Below are 22,291 nucleotides of genomic sequence, written 5' to 3' on the forward strand. Positions count from 1 at the left end.
ACATGATGGACTTGATTTATTGACTTATTCAAGATAACAGTGAAATATTATCTAGTAAATACCAGGGTTCTTGCAAGAGAAGATCTGATCATGAAATAAATGAATTCAACTGAAATTTCAGCTCACATTTTTAACTATTCAACCTCAAACCTCTTACCCCTGTATCTCACATGTTCCTTAAAAGAGTTTTAATTGTGTGTGTGCAGGTGCACACACGCATGTGTGTGAGAGAGGTGGGGAAGGGCCCTAAGACAGCTTTCCACAGTACTCTGCACCCTGGTGAACTGGAATTCTCTGGTGAGTCAGTACTGGTTTGGTCACTCTTAGACTACCCAAAAGGAGTTCATAATAAAATACCAAGAAGATATTAGTTACACCTAAAAGGTGGTCTGTAGCCTAAGACTCAAACACAACATTTCAGTGACGGTTCAGGAGAAAGAGAAAAAAAACTCATTAAATGTAAAGGGCACTAGTTGAATGTGTTTTTTAAACTCCTGTAAATAGAATTACAGTTGATTCTTCAGTTATTCACAGCAGTTATGTTCTATAAAGTTGCTGCAAACACTGAACTAGTGAAAATGGAGCCACTGTGTCGCAAGTACTGATTCTAAGTTTACAAAGAAATTTTAGTGAGTAGGCAAATTCGCAAATACAGAATCTGCAAATGATGAGGACTGACTGTACCTTATACCACAAACTTATACTATGCATTCACCCATGTATTACATTTGCTTATCTGCTGTAATTCTCTTCACTTACAGGACAACCTCAGCCCTATTATAAGCCTTTTAAGCAATGGCATGGCCCAGAACATACATACTTTATTTAGCAAAGCCTGAAAAATTTCTGGGAATCACTAACTTTCAGAAGAATTGGAATAGTAGTTAAAGTTTCAAGTCATATATATTTTGAGGACATTTCATGTTCTTGTCAAACATTTTCTTATTTATCTGCATATTTCAGAGAAGGGCTTCATTTCACACTAAGAGACATTAAGTAACATCCTGGTTTGTCTAGCTCTAACTCAACAGTGACTCTTTTTTTTTTTTAAATTAATTAATTTATTTATCTATTTTTGGCTGTGTTGGGTCTTCGTTGCTGCGTGTGGGCTTTCCCTAGTTGCGGCGAGCGGGGGCTACTCTTCGTTGTAGTGCGCGGGCTTCTCATTGCAGTAGCTTCTCTTGTTGTGGACCATGGGCTCTAGGCGGGCGGGCTTCAGTAGTTGTGGCACACGGGCTCAGTAGTTGTGGCTCACGGGCTCTAGAGTGCAGGCTCAGTAGTTGTGGCGCACGGGCTTAGTCGCTCCACAGCATGTGGGACCTTCCTGGACCAGGGCTTGAACCCATGTCCCCTGCATTGGCAGGCGGATTCTTAACCACTGCACCACCAGGGAAGCCCAAAGATGACATTTTTGATATAAAAGATTCAACAAAAGATTTCTTGCCTGTTACCTTCATGGGAAGGATAGTCAGAACTTAACCTATGGGTAATGTGTGAGACCTCTATCTAGAAGAGTTGAAATTCAATTAAAACGTTTTAGTTGTTATATGAGCATCTGGGCCAGAGATCACAAAATGATGGCCTACAGGATGCTGACTCGAGACTAAAAAATGAGATTTGACGTGGCAATCCAGATTTCCAGATTCTTTTGGAAAATTAGCAGCTTTGGCATCACTGGGCCTGAATTCTTACACAGCAATGAGCTGAAAGCAGAGAAGCAACCTGCCTCCCACATAAGGGGCGTGGGCTCTCAAATTCACCCCCTAGTTTTCTAGTACCCAGCCAGCTGCACTCATTTACATCATCTGGCTGATATTCTTAAGCACCTAAATTTCCTACCCTTTGCCTAGACGTGCGAAAAACTTCAACATGTTCAACAAATATTTATTAGATGGTCTGGCTTTCTGAAAATAGCCAGCTAAGCCTCCCTCCAATTTGGAGAACTTGAACTAGGTAAGAAAATCAATCTAAACAAACAAAAAGGCCACCAACAGATCAGCAATTCTCAGTGAGGGAAGGGAAGAGATGAAGTTTAAAAATGTACCAGAAGGATTTTGGTTGGCAAGGGCGGATACAAATGGGATTCCCCCATGAGGGAGCTGCACGTGTGCACGAGTGTGCAGGGGGCGGTGGGCAGACCTAAGGTAAAGAGCCACGATATGAATTGGTATTTGTAGGATGCACTGACTGTGAGAACATCACTTTAATTATTTGGCCAGGAAGAACTGGATTCACTTTGGGAAGGGTTTTTCTTAGCAGTATGGACAGGGAGGGCCTCTTACTTTGTTACATGCCTTTTTAAAAAATATACTAAGATCGAAAGAGACTTACAGACACAGAAAACAAACTTATGGTTACCAAAGGGGAAAGGAGGATGGGGGTGGGATAAATTAGGAGGCTGGGATTAACATATACACACTACTGTGTATAAAAAAACCAACAAGGGCCTACTATACAACACAGGGAACTCTACTCAGTGTTATGTAATAACCTATGAGGGAAAAGAATCTGAAAAAGAATATATATATATATGTATGTATGTATAACTGAATCACAGTGTTGTGCACCTGAAACTTACAAAATATTGTAAATCAACTATACTTCAATAAAGAAATTGTTTTTAATATACTAAGATCCTGTGATGGGTTTTGAATGGCATTAAATAGTCCTTCAGGGGAGAGGAGAAGAGGGCGGAAGAGTAAGACACGGAGATCACCTTCCTCCCCACAGATACATCAGAAATACATCTACACGTGGAACTGCTCCTATAGAACACCCACGGAACGCTGGCAGAAGACCTCAGACCTCCCAAAAGGCAAGAAACTCCCCAAGTACCTGGGTAGGGCAAAAGAAAAAAGAAAAAACAGAGACAAAAGAATAGGGATGGGACCTGCACCAGTGGGAGGGAGCTGTGAAGGAGGAAAGGTTTCCACACACTAGGAAGCCCCTTTGCGGGCGGAGACTGCGGGTGGCAGACTGGGGAAGCTTCGGAGCCACGGAGGAGAGCGCAGCCACAGGGGTGCGGAGGGCAAAGCGGAGAGATTCCCGCACAGAGGATCGGGGTTGACCAGCACTCAGCAGCCCGAGAGGCTTGTCTGCTCACCTGCCGGGGTGGGCGGGGCTGGGAGCTGAGGCTCGGGCTTCGGTCGGATCCCGGGGAGAGGACTGGGGTTGGCGGCGTGAACACAGCCTGAAGGGGTGAGCGCACCACAGCTAGCCGGGAGGGAGTCCGGGAAAAGGTCTGTAGCTGCTGAACAGGCAAGAGACTTTTTCTTGCCTCTTTGTTTCCTGGTGCGCGAGGAGAGGGGATTCAGAGCGCCGCCTAAACGAGCTCCAGAGACAGGCGCAAGCCGCGGCCATCAGCGCGGACCCCAGAGACAGGCATGAGACGCTAAGGCTGCTGCTGCCGCCACCAAGAAGCATGTGTGCAAGCACATGTCACTCTCCACACCGCCCCTCCCGGGAGCCTGTGCAGCCCCCGCCACTGCCAGGGTCCCGTGATCCAGGGACAACTTCCCCGGGAGAACGCACGGCGCGCCTCAGGCTGCTGCAACGTCACGCCGGCCTCTGCCGCCCCAAGCTCGCCCCGAATCCGTACCCCTCCCTCCCCCCGGCCTGAGTGAGCCAGAGCCCCTGAAGCAGCTGCTCCTTTAACCCCGTCCTGTCTGAGCAAAGAACAGATGCCCTCAGGCTACCTACACGCAGAGGCGGATCCAAATCCAAAGCTGAACCCCGGGAGCTGTGCCAACAAAGAAGAGAAAGGGAAATCTCTCCCAGCAGCCTCAGAAGCAGCGGATTAAAGCTCCACAATCAACTTGATGTACCTGCATCTGTGGAATAACTGAATAGACAACGAATCATCCCAAATTGAGGAGGTGGACTTTGGGAGCAAGATATATTATTTTTTCCCCTTTTCCTCTTTTTGTGAGTGTGTATGTCTATGCTTCTGTGTGAGATTTTGTCTGTATAGCTTTGCTTTCACCATTTGTCCTAGGGTTCTGTCCATCCATTTTTATTTGTTTTTTTGTTTTTTTTACTTAAAAAAATTTTTTTTCTTAATAATTATTTTTTATTTTAATAACTTTATTTTATCTTTATTTTGTTTTATTTTATCCTCTTTCTTTCTTTCTTTCTATTTTTTCTCCCTTTTATTCTGAGCCATGTGGATGAAAGACTCTTGGTGCTCCAGCCAGGCATCAGGGCTGTGCCTCTGAGGTGGGAGAGGCAACTTCAGGACACTGGTCCACAAGAGACCTCCCAGCTCCACCTAATACCAAATGGCAAAAATCTCCCAGAGATCTCTATCTCAGCACCAAGACCCAGCTTCACTCAACGACCAGCAAGCTACAGTGCTGGAGACCCTAGGCCAAACAACTAGCAAGACAAGAACACAGCCCCATCCATTAGCAGAGAGGCTGCCTAAAATCATAATAAGGCCACAGACACCCCAAAACACACCACCAGACGTGGACCTGCCCACCAGAAAGACAAGATCCAGCCTCATCCACCAGAACACAGGCACTAGTCCCCTCCACCAGGAAGCCTACACAACCCACTGAACCAACCTTAGCCACTGGGGACAGACACAAAAACAATGGGAACTACGAACCTGCAGCCTGCGAAAAGGAGACCCCAAACACAGTAACATAAGCAAAATGAGAAGACAGAAAAACACACAGCAGATGAAGGAGCAAGGTAAAAACACACCAGACCTAACAAATGAAGAGGAAACAGGCAGTCTACCTGAAAAAGAATTCAGAATAATGATAGTAAAGATGATCCAAAATCTGGGAAATAGAATAGACAAAATGCAAGAAACATTTAACGAGGACCTAGAATAAGTAAAGAGGAAACAAGCAACGATGAACAACACAATAAATGAAATTAAAAATACTCTAGAAGGGATCAATAGCAGAATAACTGAGGCAGAAGAACGGATAAGTGACCTGGAAGATAAAATAGTGGAAATAACTACTGCAGAGCAGAATAAAGAAAAAAGAATGAAAAGAACTGAGGACAGTCTCAGAGACCTCTGGGACAACATTAAATGCACCAACATTCGAATTATAGGGGTCCCAGAAGAAGAAGAGAAAAAGAAAGGGACTGAGAAAATATTTGAAGAGATTATAGTTGAAAACTTCCCTAATATGGGAAAGGAAATAGTTAATCAACTCCTGGAAGCACAGAGAGTCCCATACAGGATAAATCCAAGAAGAAACACGCCAAGACACATATTAATCAAACTATCAAAAATTAAACATAAAGAAAACATATTAAAAGCAGCAAGGGAAAAACAACAAATAACATACAAGGGAATCCCCATAAGGTTAACAGCTGATCTTTCAGCAGAAACTCTGCAAGCCAGAAGGGAGTGGCAGGACATATTTAAAGGGATGAAGGAGAAAAACCTACAACCAAGATTAATCTACCCAGCAAGGATCTCATTTAGATCTGATGGAGAAATTAAAACCTTTACAGACAAGCAAAAGCTGAGAGAGTTCAGCACCACCAAACCAGCTTTACAACAAATGCTAAAGGAACTTCTCTAGGCAAGAAACACAAGTGAAGGAAAACACCTACAATAACAAACCCAAAACATTTAAGAAAATGGTAATAGGAACATACATAGCGATAATTACCTTAAATGTAAATGGATTAAATGCTCCCACCAAAAGACACAGACTGGCTGAATGGATACAAAAACAAGACCCGTATATATGCTGTCTACAAGAGACCCACTTCAGACCTAGGGACACATACAGACTGAAAGTGAGGGGATGGAAAAAGATATACCATGCAAATGGAAATCAAAAGAAAGCTGGATAGCAATTCTCATATCAGACAAAATAGACTTTAAAATAAAGACTATTATAAGAGACAAAGAAGGACACTACATAATGATCAAGGGATCAATCCAAGAAGAAGATACAACAATTGTAAATATTTATGCACCCAACATAGGAGCACCTCAGTACATAAGGCAAATACTAACAGCCATAAAAGGGGAAATCGACAGTAACACAATCATAGTAGGGGACTTTAACACCCCACTTTCACCAATGGACAGATCATCCAAAATGAAAATAAATAAGGAAACACAAGCTTTAAATGATACATTAAACAAGATGGACTTAATTGATATTTATAGGACATTCCACCCAAAAACAACAGAATACACATTTTTCTCAAGTGCTCATGGAACATTCCCCAGGATAGATCATATCTTGGGTCACAAATCAAGCCTTGGTAAATTTAAGAAAATTGAAATAGTATCAAGTATCTTTTCTGACCACAACGCTATGAGACTAGATATCAATTACAGGAAAAGATCTGTAAAAAATACAAACACATGGAGGCTAAACAACACACTACTTAATAACCAAGTGATCACTGAAGAAATCAAAGGGGAAATCAAAAAATAACTAGAAACAAATGACAATGGAGACACGACGACCCAAAACCTATGGGATGCAGCAAAAGCAGTTCTAAGAGGGAAGTTTATAGCAATACAATCCTACCTTAAGAAACAGGAAACATCTCAAATAAACAACCTAACCTTGCACCTAAAGCAATCAGAGAAAGAAGAACAAAAAAATCCCAAAGTTAGCAGAAGGAAAGAAATCATAAAGATCAGATCAGGAATAAATGAAAAAGAAATGAAGGAAATGATAGCAAAGATCAATAAAACTAAAAGCTGGTTCTTTGAGAAGATAAACAAAATTGATAAACCATTAGCCAGACTCATCAAGAAAAAAAGGGAGAAGACTCAAATCAACAGAATTAGAAATGAAAAAGGAGAAGTAACAACTGACACTGCAGAAATACAAACGATCATGAGAGATTACTACAAGCAACCCTATGCCAATAAAATGGACAACCTGGAAGAAGTGGACAAATTCTTAGAAATGCACAACCTGCCGAGATTGAACCAGGAAGAAATAGAAAATACGAACAGACCAATCACAAGCACTGAAATTGAAACTGTGATTAAAAATCTTCCAACAAACAAAAGCCCAGGACCAGATGGCTTCACAGGGGAATTCTATCAAACATTTAGAGAAGAGCTAACACCTATCTTTCTCAAACTCTTCCACAATATTGCAGAGGGAGGAACACTCCCCAACTCATTCTACAAGGCCACCATCACCCTGATACCAAAACCAGACAAAGATGTCACAAAGAAAGAAAACTACAGGCCAATATCACTGATGAACATAGATGCAAAAATCCTCAACAAAATACTAGCAAACAGAATCCAACAGCACATTAAAAGGATCATACACCATGATCAAGTGGGGTTTATTCCAGGAATGCAAGGATTCTTCAATATACGCAAATCAATCAATGTGATACACCATATTAACAAATTGAAGGAGAAAAACCATATGATCATCTCAATAGATGCAGAGAAAGCTTTCGACAAAATTCAACACCCATTTATGATAAAAGCCCTGCAGAAAGTAGGCATAGAGGGAACTTTCCTCAACATAATAAAGGCCATATATGACAAACCCACAGCCAACATTGTCCTCAATGGTGAAAAACCGAAACCATTTCACTAAGATCAGGAACAAGACAAGGTTGCCCACTCTCACCACTATTATTCAACATAGTTTTGGAAGTTTTAGCCACAGCAATCAGAGAAGAAAAAGAAATAAAAGGAATCCAAATCGGAAAAGAAGGAGTAAAGCTGTCACTGTTTGCAGATGACATGATAGTATACATAGAGAATCCTAAAGATGCTACCAGAAAACTACTAGAGCTAATCAATGAATTGGTAAAGTAGCAGGATACAAAATTAATGCACAGAAATCTTTTGCATTCCTATACACTAATGATGAAAAATCTGAAAGTGAAATTAAGGAAACACTCCCATTTACCACTGCAACAAAAAGAATAAAATATCTAGGAATAAACCTACCTAAGGAGACAAAAGACCTGTATGCAGAAAATTATACGACACTGATGAAAGAAATTAAAGATGATACAAATAGATGGAGAGATATACCATGTTCTTAGATTGGAAGAATCAACATTGTGAAAATGACTCTACTACTCAAAGCAATCTACAGATTCAGTGCAATCCCTATCAAACTACCACTGGCATTTTTCACAGAACTAGAACAAAAAATTTCACAATATGTATGGAAACACAAAAGACCCCGAATAGCCAAAGCAATCTTGAGAACGAAAAATGGAGCTGGAGGAATCAGGCTCCCTGACTTCAGACTATACTACAAAGCTACCGTAATCAAGACAGTATGGTACTGGCACAAAAACAAAAATATAGATCAATGGAACAGGATAGAAAGCCCAGAGATAAACCCACACACATATGGTCACCTTATCTTTGATAAAAGAGGCAAGCATATACAGTGGAGAAAAGACAGCCTCTTCAGTAAGTGGTGCTGGGAAAACTGGACAGGTACATGTAAAAGTATGAAATTAGAACACTCCCTAACACCATACACAGAAATAAACTCAAAATGTATTAAAGACCTAAATGTAAGGCCAGACACTATCAAACTCTTAGAGGAAAACATAGGCAGAACACTCTATGACATAAATCACAGCAATATCCTTTTTGACCCAGCTCCTAGAGAAATGGAAATAAAAACAAAAATAAACAAATGGGACCTAATGAAACTTAAAAGCTTTTGCACAGCAAAGGAAACCATAAACAAGACCAAAAGACAACCCTCAGAATGGGAGAAAATATTTGCAAATGAAGCAACTGACAAAGGATTAATCTCCAAAATTTACAAACAGCTCATGCAGCTCAATAACAAAACAACAAACAACCCAATCCAAAAATGGGCAGAAGACATAAATAGACATTTCTCCAAAGAAGATATACAGATTGCCAACAAACACATGAAAGAATGCTCAACATCATTAATATTAGAGAAATGCAAATCAAAACTACAATGAGATATCATCTCACACCGGTCAGAATGGCCATCATCAAAAAAATCTACAAACAGTAAACGCTGGAGAGGGTGTGGAGAAAAAGGAACACTCTTGCACAGTTGGTGGGAATGTAAATTGATACAGCCACTATGGAGAACAGTATGGAGGTTCCTTAAAAAACTAAAAATAGAACTACCATATGACCCAGCAATCCCACTACTAGGCATATACCCTGAGAAAACCATAATTCAAAAAGAGTCATGTACCAAAATGTTCATTGCAGCTCTATTTACAATAGCCAGGACATGGAAGCAACCTAAGTGTCCATCATCGGATGAATGGATAAAGAAGATGTGGCACATATATAAAATGGAATATTACTCAGCCATAAAAAGAAACGAAATTGAGTTATTTGTAATGAGGTGGATGGACCTAGAGAGTGTCATACAGAGTGAAGTAAGTCAGAAAGAGAAAAACAAATACCGTATGCTAACACATATATATGGAATCTTAAAAAAAATAAAATAAAAGGTCATGAAGAACCTAGTGGTAAGACGGGAATAAAGACACAGACCTACTAGAGAATGGACTTGAGGATATGGGGAGGGGAAGGGTAAGCTGTGACAAAGTGAGAGAGTGGCGTGGACATATATACACTACCAAACGTAAAATAGATAGCTAGTGGGAAGCAGCCGCATAGCACAGGGAGATCAGCTCGGTGCTTTGTGACCACCTAGAAGGATGGGATAGGGAGGGTGGGAGGGAGGGAGGGAGATGCAAGAGGGAAGAGGTATGGGAACATATGTACATGTATAACTGATTCACTTTGTTATAAAGCAGAAACTAACATACCATTGTAAAGCAATGATACTCCAATAAAGATGTTAAAAAAAAAAAACTATACGCAAACAAAACAAAACAAAACAAAACAAACAGTCCTTCAGGATTCATCTGCCCCTCGGAACATGTAGAGATCTACCTGCAAAGTGGCCAATTTATGCGCTAGTGACCGTGTCGTTGTTCTAGGTTTCACAGTTGACTTGGCTGACATATTCTCAAGCCTGTTCTAAGGAGGGCCTGGCTATGCAGCAGTGTGAGCAGAAACCGATCCATTGATGCTCTGGAATTGAGATAGTGGGGCTCGGACAACAAATTTGAGCTTGTTAGATAACCTTTTTTGAATCTGGAGCTCTCCCTAACACTGAGCTGACTGTGTAGAACAAAAGAGGAAAACTTTGATATATAGCTGGAGAATCAATGAGCTAATAGGGCTGCCTGCACAGCCAAAGGTGGTCTTAGACTAGAACAAACTAGCAGGGGGCAGAGATTCAGGTCTCCCTGATCCCCAAAGAAGAAGGTACCTCCTGAGAGCTGTGGCAAAGCAGGGAGAGCACTGCTGGGGAATATAGTGGAACTTTTGTTCCATAGCTGGGATGCTTTTTTGCTTCAAGTCACCTCACGAATATAGAATTTATTACCTATAAAAATGTTGGCTAAAGGGTGGTTCCAGGCTGTTAGTTAATTCAGTAGCACCCAGGACTCAGGTTCCTTCTCTCTTTTTGTTTGATTATCCCTGGCATGTTGTCCATCTCCTGGTTGCCAGAAGGTTGCAGCAGCTCTTTTTATCACATCTTTTCCTGGAGACACAGTCTTTGTTTTTTTTTAAGTTGAATGAATGATTCTTTAAATTCTATAGTGCTTTACAGTTTTCAAAAGTTTCACACACATGGTTTCATATAACCCCATAATAACCCTTTTTCCCTCCTACCTCTATATTGCCCCTCCCCACTTTTCTCTCCCCACTAGTAACCTCTAGTTTGTTCTCTATATCTGTGAGTCTGCTTCTTTTGTTTTATTCACTAGTTCGTTGTATTTTTCGATTCTACATATAAGTGATACACAGTATTTGTCTTACTCTGTCTGACTTATTTTGAGACACAGTCTTTTAAAAAGACAATGAGGACTTTTTCTTCACCCTCCCATCCAGCTTACTTCCCCTCATGTTTCATTGGCTAGACCTGCATCACGATATTAACTTATGTCAATCAGTGGGAAGGAGAATGAATTGCCACCATTAGCTTGGACCAAAGTTTCTGATTCAGGTCTTGGGTGGAACCTTAGAATTTGCATTTCTAACGAGTTCCCAGGTAGTGCTAATGTTGCTGATGTGAGAACCTCTGAGCTTAGACTGTTTAAGATTTACCACCTGAATAAATTTAGGGCCCCTCCAGCAAATGAGAAGGGGAGGGATAGTGTCGGATGGAAACCAGTAATGGCAGCTACACATACTCTTTATAGAACATAGGGTTTCTGTTGAAACACTGGTCAGGGTACTTGCAAGTGGGGAGACTGAGGAAGGCTAGCAACCTGTATCCCTAGTTTCCTAGACGGAAGCTGAAACCAAGCAAACTAAAAATCCTCAGAAAGTAAATTAGAGATGCTTGCATAAGAAAGAGTTTTATTTCCGGGGTACGCCAAGTGTTGTATGCTTTCTAACGATTTTACAGAAAGATGTGGCAGTCAGTGATGCTGTTCCCTAAGTACCTCTGGCTCGCCCATGTCTGGGCACATGATACAGCATGGCCATACAACTTGATTTGGCCAGTGAAATATGGCATGGAAATGACAGTTCACAGCGACCCCTCCTCTTGCTGTAGTAATTACAGAACGTAGGTCAAGGTAAAGTCTTTATCAGACTAGGTTCCCGAGTGCCTGAAATTAGCAGAGCTTTCTTAATGAGCCACGTTGGACATATACAGTGAGCAAAAAATAAACTTGTTGTGTCATTGACATTTGGGGATTATTTGTTAAAGCAGTATAGTGAAACCCATCCTGATAAAGTATATAAAAATTTTATACTGCATTTAAATAATTATTATTTTTTTTAGCTCGAACACCCCTTCTTAAAAAACCCTAACAAGGAATTCCCTGGTGGTCCAGTGGTTAGGACTCGGCGCTATCACTGCAGTGACCCGGGTTCAATCCCTGGTCAGGGAACTAAGATCCCGTAAGCCGAGTCATGGCCAACAAACAAACAAAACACCCTAATGATCCTTCAACACTTGGCTCAAGTTACATTTTCATCATGACTCCAGCCAACATTTCTCTCACGTGGATGCCAATTTCAACTATAAGAAAATCACAAGGTTCAGTACTTGGCTATTTTATAATTACCCATGTATATTAATATCACTTCACTGATTAGATTGCAGACTTTGAGAGCAGAGATCATGTCACAGACATCTTTATATCCTTTTGAGCAAAGGAGGGAAATTAGCAGCTTACAGATAGAATCTAGCTGAAGAATGGAGCTGTCCATACTTTACAGTATTTGAACTTTTCCATTTATTATTTGCATGCAATCAGGTGGTTATTAAGCACTTTTTGCCTGCTCATATTGGAGTTACATTGGAAATTTAAGAGCAGAGTTGCAAGCAACCACATGGCTGCTTCATTACATGGCTGCACTTTTTACCACCTATGGAAATTTCCATTTTCTCTGAGCTATTTGACTATATACTGGCCTGTTCACAATATCTTCCCAGAATGAATTAAGAAATAGAAAACAGTGGTGATAACTTAAGGAGAGAAATCAGCTAGTGGGGTTTAAAATAAAATTTGGTGAGCTCAAATGTGGGAAGTGACACTGATCATTGAAAAGGAATGCTAAAGCATGTTTCAAGTTTCATTAATATCAATAATCTGAATTTGGGACTCTGCAAAGTCACCTGGGCCCAGCCCTCTGTCTTCAGGTTTTTGCTTTCAAGCATGCAAAGTATTATAGTTCTTAAAAGCAGATGTTAAAAGGCTGACTGCAGATTACCTGCTTAGTAAATGATGGAGGTGGTATTGAAAGACAGATCCTTGAAATACTCAGCATAGGTGGCAGACTAGCCCATCAGGATGGGATATAAAATTAACACTTTGAAGAATTACAACTTTTGAACTCTCAGGAGAGAGAAATATTTTGGACCTGGCCCCAAGTTGTGAATAGGAGCTAAAATGGGGAAATTTGGGGGAGATAAACCAATAAGGAATAGAGGTCATAAGTCAGTCATGCTCAAACTTGCCATGAAAGTTTTAAAAATCTATCATTTAATTTTTCAAAGGTAAATGGATTTAATAGGTCTAGGGTGACACCTAATAATTTGCATTTCTAACAAGTTCCCAGGTGATACTGCTGTTATTGGTTTGAGAACCACTGAGCTTAGACTATTCGAGATGCAAGCATGCCAACGCCTTAATGCTCTGTAGCAGCATATTTTTTGGTCAAAACGTAACTACCAGTGCTAGTCAGAACACAGCAAGCATGAGGATACGTTCTGTGATAACATGGCAACAACACAAAACAATAGCTTTATAATTACTAAAGTAATACCAAATTTGCGGGAAAACACGATAGGTTTGTGTGAAGTCTTAGAAAAGAGGAATGACTTAAGGTTACGAAAGGAAGGAGTGGGCTCAGTTTGGTCCTGTTTGACTATGAGGACTATGGACGCCACAAAGCTAAGGAAGATTCAGGACTCCAGGAGTCTAATTTCACCTAAGCCTCTTATTAAGTAATTAAAAGCAACTCATCAATTCAAGAAATACAAGTTGGAAGTAGGCTTTCGCTCTAAATATCATTAATGACAACGCATAATTCACTCCCTATTTCCAATAGTTGAGTTAACTCTTGAGTGGAAGTGGTATAATTGCTGGCACCTTAGAATCCTCCTTGAATGCCACCCTTAAAATCCAAGCAAATGGATGCCTCACAGGAGTGAATGCCTAAAGGGAAGCACCTTTGGTGCTTGAGGAAGCAAAAGTCCTTGGCTCTGACCTAAGACTAGTCCACAGTATTGCAAATGATATCCAAGAGTAAAGGCGTTCTGGTCGTATTTTCATGCACCGAGCCCTTAGCTTTTTCAAAACTTCAGCCTCGTTTGGCAACTGATGCCTCTTGGGGAACAAAATTACTTACATCATTAAAATTTCATCAAGTAATAATTTTATTATAGTTGCTAACAGAAATAACTGTAGTGAATAAGTACAGTGTGATCGATTTGTTCTTGATATCTCAAGAGAGTCATTATTTAGCTCTGATATAAAGTCAGGACAGTATTCATTTGAATTGCAAACTGCATATCACCTACCCAGGTGGGCGTGTTTTAATGTGCTTTAGGGTTAGCACAGTACATAACTGAACTCTATAGCAGGTCTGCTTCAAAAATGAGGTCTCTCAGAACAGCCAAGTCTAAATGATGATGTGTCACATGGCGTGTCAGATACTTTCCTGCTCTCCTCTGCCTCCCTTTCCGACACCAGGAAAAAAAAAAACAAAACTGTTCTAACGTAATATAAAATGAAATTCTTTTAAGATGGGGAAAAAAGGAGGGGGCATGTGAATAAATATGAAGGCGCTTGCTCCCCCCTTCGAAGTCCGCAGGAAGTCCCTTCAGCCCTGTGGACCTGCCTCAGTAGCACAGGACAAACGTTCCATTAGATTAATTAATGCCCACCTCCCCGCCTCATTCTTCTACCAGCAAGAGAATAAGATAGAGTCTTTTAAGATAGATTACTATAATATAATGATTGAAGGGAAAATATAGGGTGTAACACAGAGAGGTCTAAATACCTGTAAGTGGAAAAAAGCATAAATTACTGCTTTAGTTAATTTCCTAATGTAAAAACACAGCTGCAGTAATGTTGTCAAGTCTTACCAGGCTGCTTTAAATTTGTGACATGAAATCATGGCACTTAAGTCTTAATGCACAAAAATATATTTTATTTACTTTTTATGGAATATCAGCATTTAAAGCTTTCTATTTATGTGTGTAAACGCTTTATAAATTACTTGAAATACTGAAAAACAATCTATTAATCAGCAGTTACAATATACCCAGTTTCGGTTTCAATAATGAAATGTCTTTTTGGTGGACTCCTGCTGCTATGTGAACTAGCTCTAGGCTCTTAGAGTAATGAGTCCGGACAGAGTCATCCGATCTCAGGCTTTGTACAAAACTCAAGGAAAAGCACTTTGCCCACAATTCCCAGTCTGTTTACCAGACTGACTGCTGGAGCATTATAAAGTCTCTGGGCTTCCCCTTCCCCCTTCCAGCAAGTACCTTTTTTTTTTTTTTTTTTGCTTTTTTCCAAGCATGAGCTACGAAAACATGGTATTATAGAGCCCTCTGCAGGCCAGAAGGTTTGTAGGCGCTTAACCAGCAAGACATTTCTTAGAGTGGCAGTAAAGGGGGAACCGTCCAAACTGCACACAATGGATCTCACTGGAAAGATGTTTGTCATAAGGGCAGGCTGACACTGACTCTTCCAAAAGAACACTTTGTCAACCCACTTAAGGCATGTTGCCTGGTTGGAAAAATTTCTGTACGCCCCTGGGAACATGATAATGCACTGCATAGTGTTAGGGACAATATCATCGTCTTCATAATTCTTATGATTACCCATGAAGAATACGGGGTTCTGAATAGTTCACTTGAAAAATGCAATTTCTAGCACATCTGGCTTTTTGAGGCCAGGAAGAAGAAACCAGGAGTTAGTTATGCAGACAAACACCATGATTTCTTCAGCCAAGTTTTCATTTTAATGAATGAAGTGTATGCCTAGCAAATCTCAGTGAATTTCTCAAGTGTTTTAGGAAACTTAGTGTAAATTTTTACAGGGCATTTTATATTGTGTTTTAAACTTTTTGGATGGAGCAGATATAAATCACTACTGAAAGAAATCCACATGTAAAAGATAAATATGAGGAAGTGTGCCGAAGACAGAACAAAATAAAACAAGCTCTTGTTTTCATTGAGACGATACTTTCGAACCACATTTTACGTGGGTTATAAAATATTTTTCAAGTCAGCAAAATAACCAACAACTTTTAATAGGAGATTTTTTTCATAATATTTTCAAGTCAGCAAAAGTACTGACAACTTTTAATAGTGGTTTTTTCTTTTTCCCACAATGGTCAAGAGAATATTAATTTAAAAGAGGAAGCATTTGACCAAAATATTTTCTTTTACTGCGTTTAATCTGTGCCAGTTAACTCGTATACTTCCTGGAGCACCCAGAGATACATGCTTCTAACAACTTTCAAAGGGGCTGGGGCTGTCTCCTCAAAGCTCCTCTCCCTGGTAGCAAAACGTGGCAGCCAGGATAAGTGGAATGAATGGGGAGTGATGTGATGATGAAAAGAACCTGATATTCTGCATGTTAAAATGTCCTTCCTTCCTCAGGACTTGTAATCGGTTAATAGGATCTTTCTGAAAGACCCGTAGGGAGTTACGAGGAGGCAGTGGTCTGGGGCAAGGGGCAAGGACCACGGCTGCAGTTGTTTGCAGCAAATCTCTAGATGATTCTCAGCGGTTCCCAGGGGATTCTGACGACAGTCTAACTAAGCCACCGTGCATTCTCTGGTCGTCAGACTATCTGACTGTTGCTGTTCCCAGGAATACACACTTCGGTATTGGAGGTTTTTCTTGTCTCCTCTACTCAGCGGTATAGACAAGCCCAGCAAAGGGTAATGTCAGCAAAGGTTTTGGTTCCAGTAAAACGACTCTTCCAAACGCAAACCCCAAATTAAAAAGTTGGAGTTTCCAGCTTTGTTGAGTTCCGAAACAAGTGCTCTCAGCAGGAACTGTCAACAGCCCGAGCTAAAAACAGGGCAGCTGCCGGCTCCTATGGAACCATCTCCACACTCCCCCATCCCAACCTCACAGAGTTGAATGTTAGACACGACTTTACCAGGCCTGGAATCCGGCTGCCAGGCTCAGCCTCCCTCCCTGGGCTTATCTCCCACCGGGAGGCGGTGGCTGGCTTGATGGAACTGCACGCTTCTCAGCAGATGTTGGGCTGCCAGCAATGGGAGCGCAACCCGGCCTGGCGCCACCGACATTTACAGTCATGCCTCCCTCCCCTGCTTCCCGGCGGCCCCCCGCCCTGTCCCCCCAGTGCCGGCCTGTGTGCAGACTGGGCCCACTAGGAGAGGACAGGTGATGAGGATTAAGCCGAGCATGTTTGCATATCCTCAGGGCAGGGGAGGAAATTAACACCACAGTGACATGATTTAGTGGCTGAACTTAAACTGGACAAAGCCCTAGACCACTTTTGGAACACCAGGAGACTGAGCGAAGGAGATGGAAAACGCAGCACATCTGGCAGGGATGGGCTAGTCCAGGGTTAATGGAAGAAACAGAAGGAACTGAATCAGTTTTGGGTCCAAAGTGTTGCTTACAATTCACCCACAAGTTACGAGCGGGCTTTATTCTTGGCCACAAGAAATGATTCCTTCACCTCCTTCTCGCTGGATGTGGGTGGAGAGGAGGGATTGTTCCTGGTCATTATCGCTATCTGTCCAGGTACCTATTTTATAGCTTTGAGAGGCCCTCAATCACACTCTTCACCATTTGCCTGCAGCCAAATTCAGAAACGGTCTGACAATTTGGTATTTCAGAAACTGAACACTTTATGGAATTTTTTTCACTATAATAGGAGCATAGAGACATCTTAAAAATCTCTCACGAAAGTTAAGTAAAAGAGAAAAGAATGAATTAGCACCCATGAAGTATATTTTCATCGTTCTAAGGCTTTTTCCTTTGGGAAGACCAGGAAGAGAGGTGATTTTTTGAAATGATTATTTAGACAACTGTGTCATCTGATAATGGAAGCAGGGAGGAAGGCAGCTAATGTTATTTCACTTTGCTGTCATATGAAGGTATCTAGAAAAATGGATGCCGCTAAAAGTTTCTTCTCATTTTCGCGAAGCCAATACAGTGCTAGGTGCATTCTCTGGGCAAATCTGCAAAAGCTGCTTTACCTTGTTTTTTGCTAAGACAGCAGTGAGTTCAGCTCTAAGTAAGCAAAAATCTAGAACTGCTTAGGACACAAACACCACACCACCCACCATGAGCACAGAACTTGACCAACACAGGATGTCTAACTATAAAGTAATCAGACTAATTTTAAGACAAATGCCAGAGCACATATAAAAAGATAAGGCTCTCGTCTTTAAAGCCGCCACCCGAGGCGGCCGTATGTATATGTACCACTGTGCTGTCATTTCGCTATGCAAAAATATTTTAGACCTCCTCTTGAAGACAACCTTGGAAAATGCCTGGAATCCTGTGGAATATCACTGAGGGTGGTAACTCTGTATCACGGAGGGGCCAGAGGCCACTTGTAATCAAGTTTGGAGAATAAGGTGGGTGATCTGGCCCCTAAGACCTCAAGAGTGAAACGCACACAGCAGAACTCCCCCAAATAAGGCCATGGCCTTTAAAGGAGCAGCTGCAAACATGTGTTGAGCCATGGGAGAATCACTGAAATACACCTGCCAACACCTCCCAGTGTAATGCTTTTAAAGGACGACACTCATTCGGATGTATACATTCTGGTATGTGTGTGTCAGAGGGCAAGCAAAACGCCCACCAGAGGCATCCTTAAAAATCATCGTGGCCTCTCCTACATCTATGAACTTCTACTGAGGTCTCTGAGAGGCAGATCATCTTTCTTCTGGGGCAGACGCTTGAGTATCTTTATAACTTAATGTGTGTGTGTGTGTGTGTGTGTATATAAACATAACTTTAGCTATGAGGAAGTGTGTACTAGAAACTTCAGAAACCTTACCACAGCCAGTCTGGACAAGCTCCTCAGCTATAGGGAGCAGAATGCTGGGGAGGACGTGAACCCCTCTGCATGCGCCGTAAGAGAGTCCCAAAGGGGAGTGATGTCACCATTAGGGCAGGAAGAGTATGGACAGATGAACCAGGCTCAAGATGGAGAGGAGGCCTGGTCTGGGTACAGCACGTGACTGTGTTGGAAGCACCTCTGTACCCAGCTTTCTGAGTGCAGCGCTTGGTTTTGGGGAAAACGACGGTTAAGAGCAGGATGATAGAACAGGGCTGTGGCTGGCGTCCACGTGGGGCTCTGCCTTGGTGTGGGCCACGCCTAGGCCTGCAAGCTCACCCTAACATCGGAAGACTCGTCCTTGGACAACTTGCGTATGTTAAGAAGAAAACCTGACTTTCTGCTAATAGAATATGTGGTGCCCTCCCAACTCATTGGAAAAATTGAGAGATGTCACCGTATCAGCACTCCAGCCTCACTATTTTGTCGTCTTCTCTCATTTATAACCTCGTACATGTTAGGCATTCCATAAATATTTGTCTCTACAGACCAAGGTTTCATGATCCTCACAATAATGTCAGTGATGTAAACAGGAAAAGTGTTATAAGACCCATTTTACAGACAAGGAAACTGAGGCAGAGAATGGCTAAGAGGTAGTGTTTTTGGATAAGGAGTTCAAGAATCCCTCCAGGCTGGTGCTCTTCCCAGTCCATTCTGTGCTGGGGACAGGAGATTCAGCAGAGTCCAGGCTTGGTGGCAGCGGTTAACAGAGAAGTAGGTTTTCTGGAAGGGGGTTTTCATTTTGTAATGGACACACTTTTCCCTTTAATCTTCATAGTATTGCCAGGGTCAAAGACTTGGGTGGATTTTTCTGTGAACTGCTTCAGCTGACCCCCAAGGTCTCCTAGAAGTTGAGGGAAGCGGGGGGAAAAGGGAATAACTTGGAGTCTGACTCCCTCCTTGCCCTCCAATACTCAAAAGTATAGGGGTCCATGCTGGGTGGCAAAGGTTGCACCAGAAGATCCAGAGGCTTCTCCATCTCCTTCTTCAGAGTTTCCTAAGGTTCCCAGAGGCAGCAGCTGCATCTTTCTTCCTCTCAGTTGAGAATTCCTTGTGGAGTCCCCACCTCAATGCTCTCTGTTGACATTCTATTTATAGTATTTACTATAGAAATGAATGATGAAGTTCTCGCTATTAAGAGGGTGCTTTAGGGCTTCCCTGGTGGCACAGTGGTTGAGAATCTGCCTGCCAATGCAGGGGACACGGGTTCGAGCCCTGGTCTGGGAAGATCCCACATGCCGCGGAGCAACTAGGCCCGTGAGCCACAACTACTGAGCCTGCGCGTCTGGAGCCTGTGCTCCGCAACAAGAGAGGCCGCGATAGTGAGAGGCCCGTGCACCGCGATGAAGAGTGGCCCCCGCTTGCCACAACTAGAGAAAGCCCTCTCACAGAAACGAAGACCCAACACAGCCAAAAATAAATAAAAATTAATTAAAAAAAAAAATAGGATGAAATCTAGGCAAACCTCCCAGATGTGCACTAATTGGAGCAAAACCTTTAAAAGAAAAAAAAAAAAGAGGGTGCTTTAGAGGCACGTTAAATGGAGCATGGGCTCCAGAACCATTCTGCTGTGTTTGAATCCCAGCTTGATCATCTCCTCTTTGTGTGACTATGGGCAAATTTCTTAACATCTCTGTGCCATTTGTAAAATGGGGGTAACAGTACCTTCCTTACAGGACTGTTGTAAGCATGAAATGATATAACAGATGTAAAGTGCTTAGAACCATGGCTGGCATATACATACACATATATAAGTGCTCAAATGTATTACAGTATTTCTATGATCATAGAACCACATATTGCCTTCCACAAGTAGTGAAATGTCAATGACTTTTTCCTTTCTCTCTTTTTTTTCCAACTACAGGTTTCCCCCACTATGTGAAAGTAGTGTTCCTATGAACGTAAGCCAACATGGCATAAATCGAAGCAGCGAGGACCAAAAGGCACATCTTGCAAACGAATGCACAAAATAAATCGAGATACAGCACAGATGCTCACAGACACAGTTCAAGGATATAGCGGCCTGATGCTGAGAGGCTGAGTGTAGTTCCCAGGGAAAGAGCTTGGGGGTGCTGCTCTCACTGCTTGGGGTGTGTGCTGCCTCTGTGAACAGTTGGCTGTGAAACACACACTGAACCCTATTTTTGCTTCCCTCCCCCCTTTTTGTAAAAGTGAAAAAAATCCTCTTCAGATCTCTTTTGGTTAGTGAACACAGGTACTAATGTAGGTCTTTAATAAAAGCGAAGTGGTGTAAAGCAAACTCTCAAAAAGTGGGGGACACCTGTAAATCATAAGCCCAATGAGGCAGGGACCATGGTGTCTTACAGAGAGTCATCAATCCCTATTTCTGTCGGAATAACTCTCTCAGAATAGTATCTGCATTTTAAAAAAGAACTATGGAGAAAAGTTACAAAAAGGGCATAAGTCATAATGCCAGCCTTTGGAAACACTCTTTGGGTAGGGGTCCTCAGCACCTTTTAAGTCACTCCAAGTGCTAATTAGTATTCTACAAGAAGGTCAGAACCAGTTCTGAAAGTAAGAGTTTCTTCCCCAGAATCGATTTTTAGGGACCCTACAACAAAAATGTCTCACATTACATGTAATTGATAAAATGAAATAATAATTGCATCTGTGAGTCTCACACTCAACATGAGGTCATATAACTTTGTGTCAACATTATCAAAATAGTTCATTTTTCTTTATTTAATCATATATTTACTGAAAACACAGACTTGTACCAAATTGTGTCGAATGGTATATGTGATTGCTGTACTTAAAATGTACAGATTATTTTGAACAGAGGGATTTATCTTCTTCTCATAGCTTTTGGAAGTCTGGACCTATCTGGTTTTAGTTAGGCAACAGTCTTTGGCCAGCATTTTCTGGTACATTTGAAACTGTTGAACAACGAAAAGTAAAAACACGTAATTGCCAGCACAGCTTAAGCCTAATGCAGATATAAACACAGTTAAGAGCACTTTATTTAGGCTCTGCTTTATTATTCTTAACTTTCATAGTAATTTTGAATCACAATGCATTAACAAATTTTTATTAGGTTTCCTATGGAAAGCCAGTTGCAGGCAAGGACTTTTATGACTTCCACTAAAGAACGTCGCAGTTCATTTTCGATTTACCTTTTAACACAGAAGAAAACAGAATTGGTAAAAGCTTGCTTTTGTGAAGTTCTAATTTAGTATGCTCTAAAGTACACTAATTCTTTCCTTTGCTCTTTGCTAGCGCCCTCCCTAGTATAGCACAACTACTTTCTTAACCATCTTTGAGCTGCAACCTTTCCACAGGGCACGTGGCAGTTAGCAACAGGAGGGCGGGGACAGGGCTGACCTGAAGGCCCTAAATCCAAGAATGGGCGAGGGTGGGGGGAGTTCAAGATTTGATTTCAACTGGCAGCTCAGTTTTCTTGCAACCGAAAGTATTCTAAGCAACTTCTCCCTCTGGACTCTTCTTCAAAGCTTACAAATAAAGCAGTCTTCCAGAAGCTGACTCCTTTAAAGGAGCTGCTACATTCTGTTTTATAATTTATTTAGTGCTTCAAATATTTCTCTGTGATTTAGGGTCAGGTGGCTCCAGCGGGCAAGCCAGGCATTGCCCGGTGGTCTGTGGGATGACCAGCATGTTGTGTGCTTCGGCCAGCAGGGGGCGGGAGCAGAAGTGGCAGCCACCCTGAAAACTCCAGTGGCCCAAG

General features: G+C 41.7%; 1 protein-coding gene and 1 non-coding gene across 4 annotated transcripts in view; one reads left to right on the forward strand and one right to left on the reverse strand.

Moving 5' to 3' along the window:
• JAZF1 (JAZF zinc finger 1) overlaps positions 1-22,291 on the reverse strand; it is a 341,816-nt gene that overhangs the window by 71,831 nt on the left and 247,694 nt on the right. The window lies entirely within an intron of this gene.
• TRNAD-AUC (transfer RNA aspartic acid (anticodon AUC)) lies at positions 11,836-11,907 on the forward strand. Its single transcript has one exon. It is a non-coding gene; the product is annotated as a tRNA-Asp (tRNA).

This window comes from Eschrichtius robustus, chromosome 8, assembly GCF_028021215.1.
Source record: "Eschrichtius robustus isolate mEscRob2 chromosome 8, mEscRob2.pri, whole genome shotgun sequence".
Lineage (NCBI taxonomy): Eukaryota > Metazoa > Chordata > Mammalia > Artiodactyla > Eschrichtiidae > Eschrichtius > Eschrichtius robustus.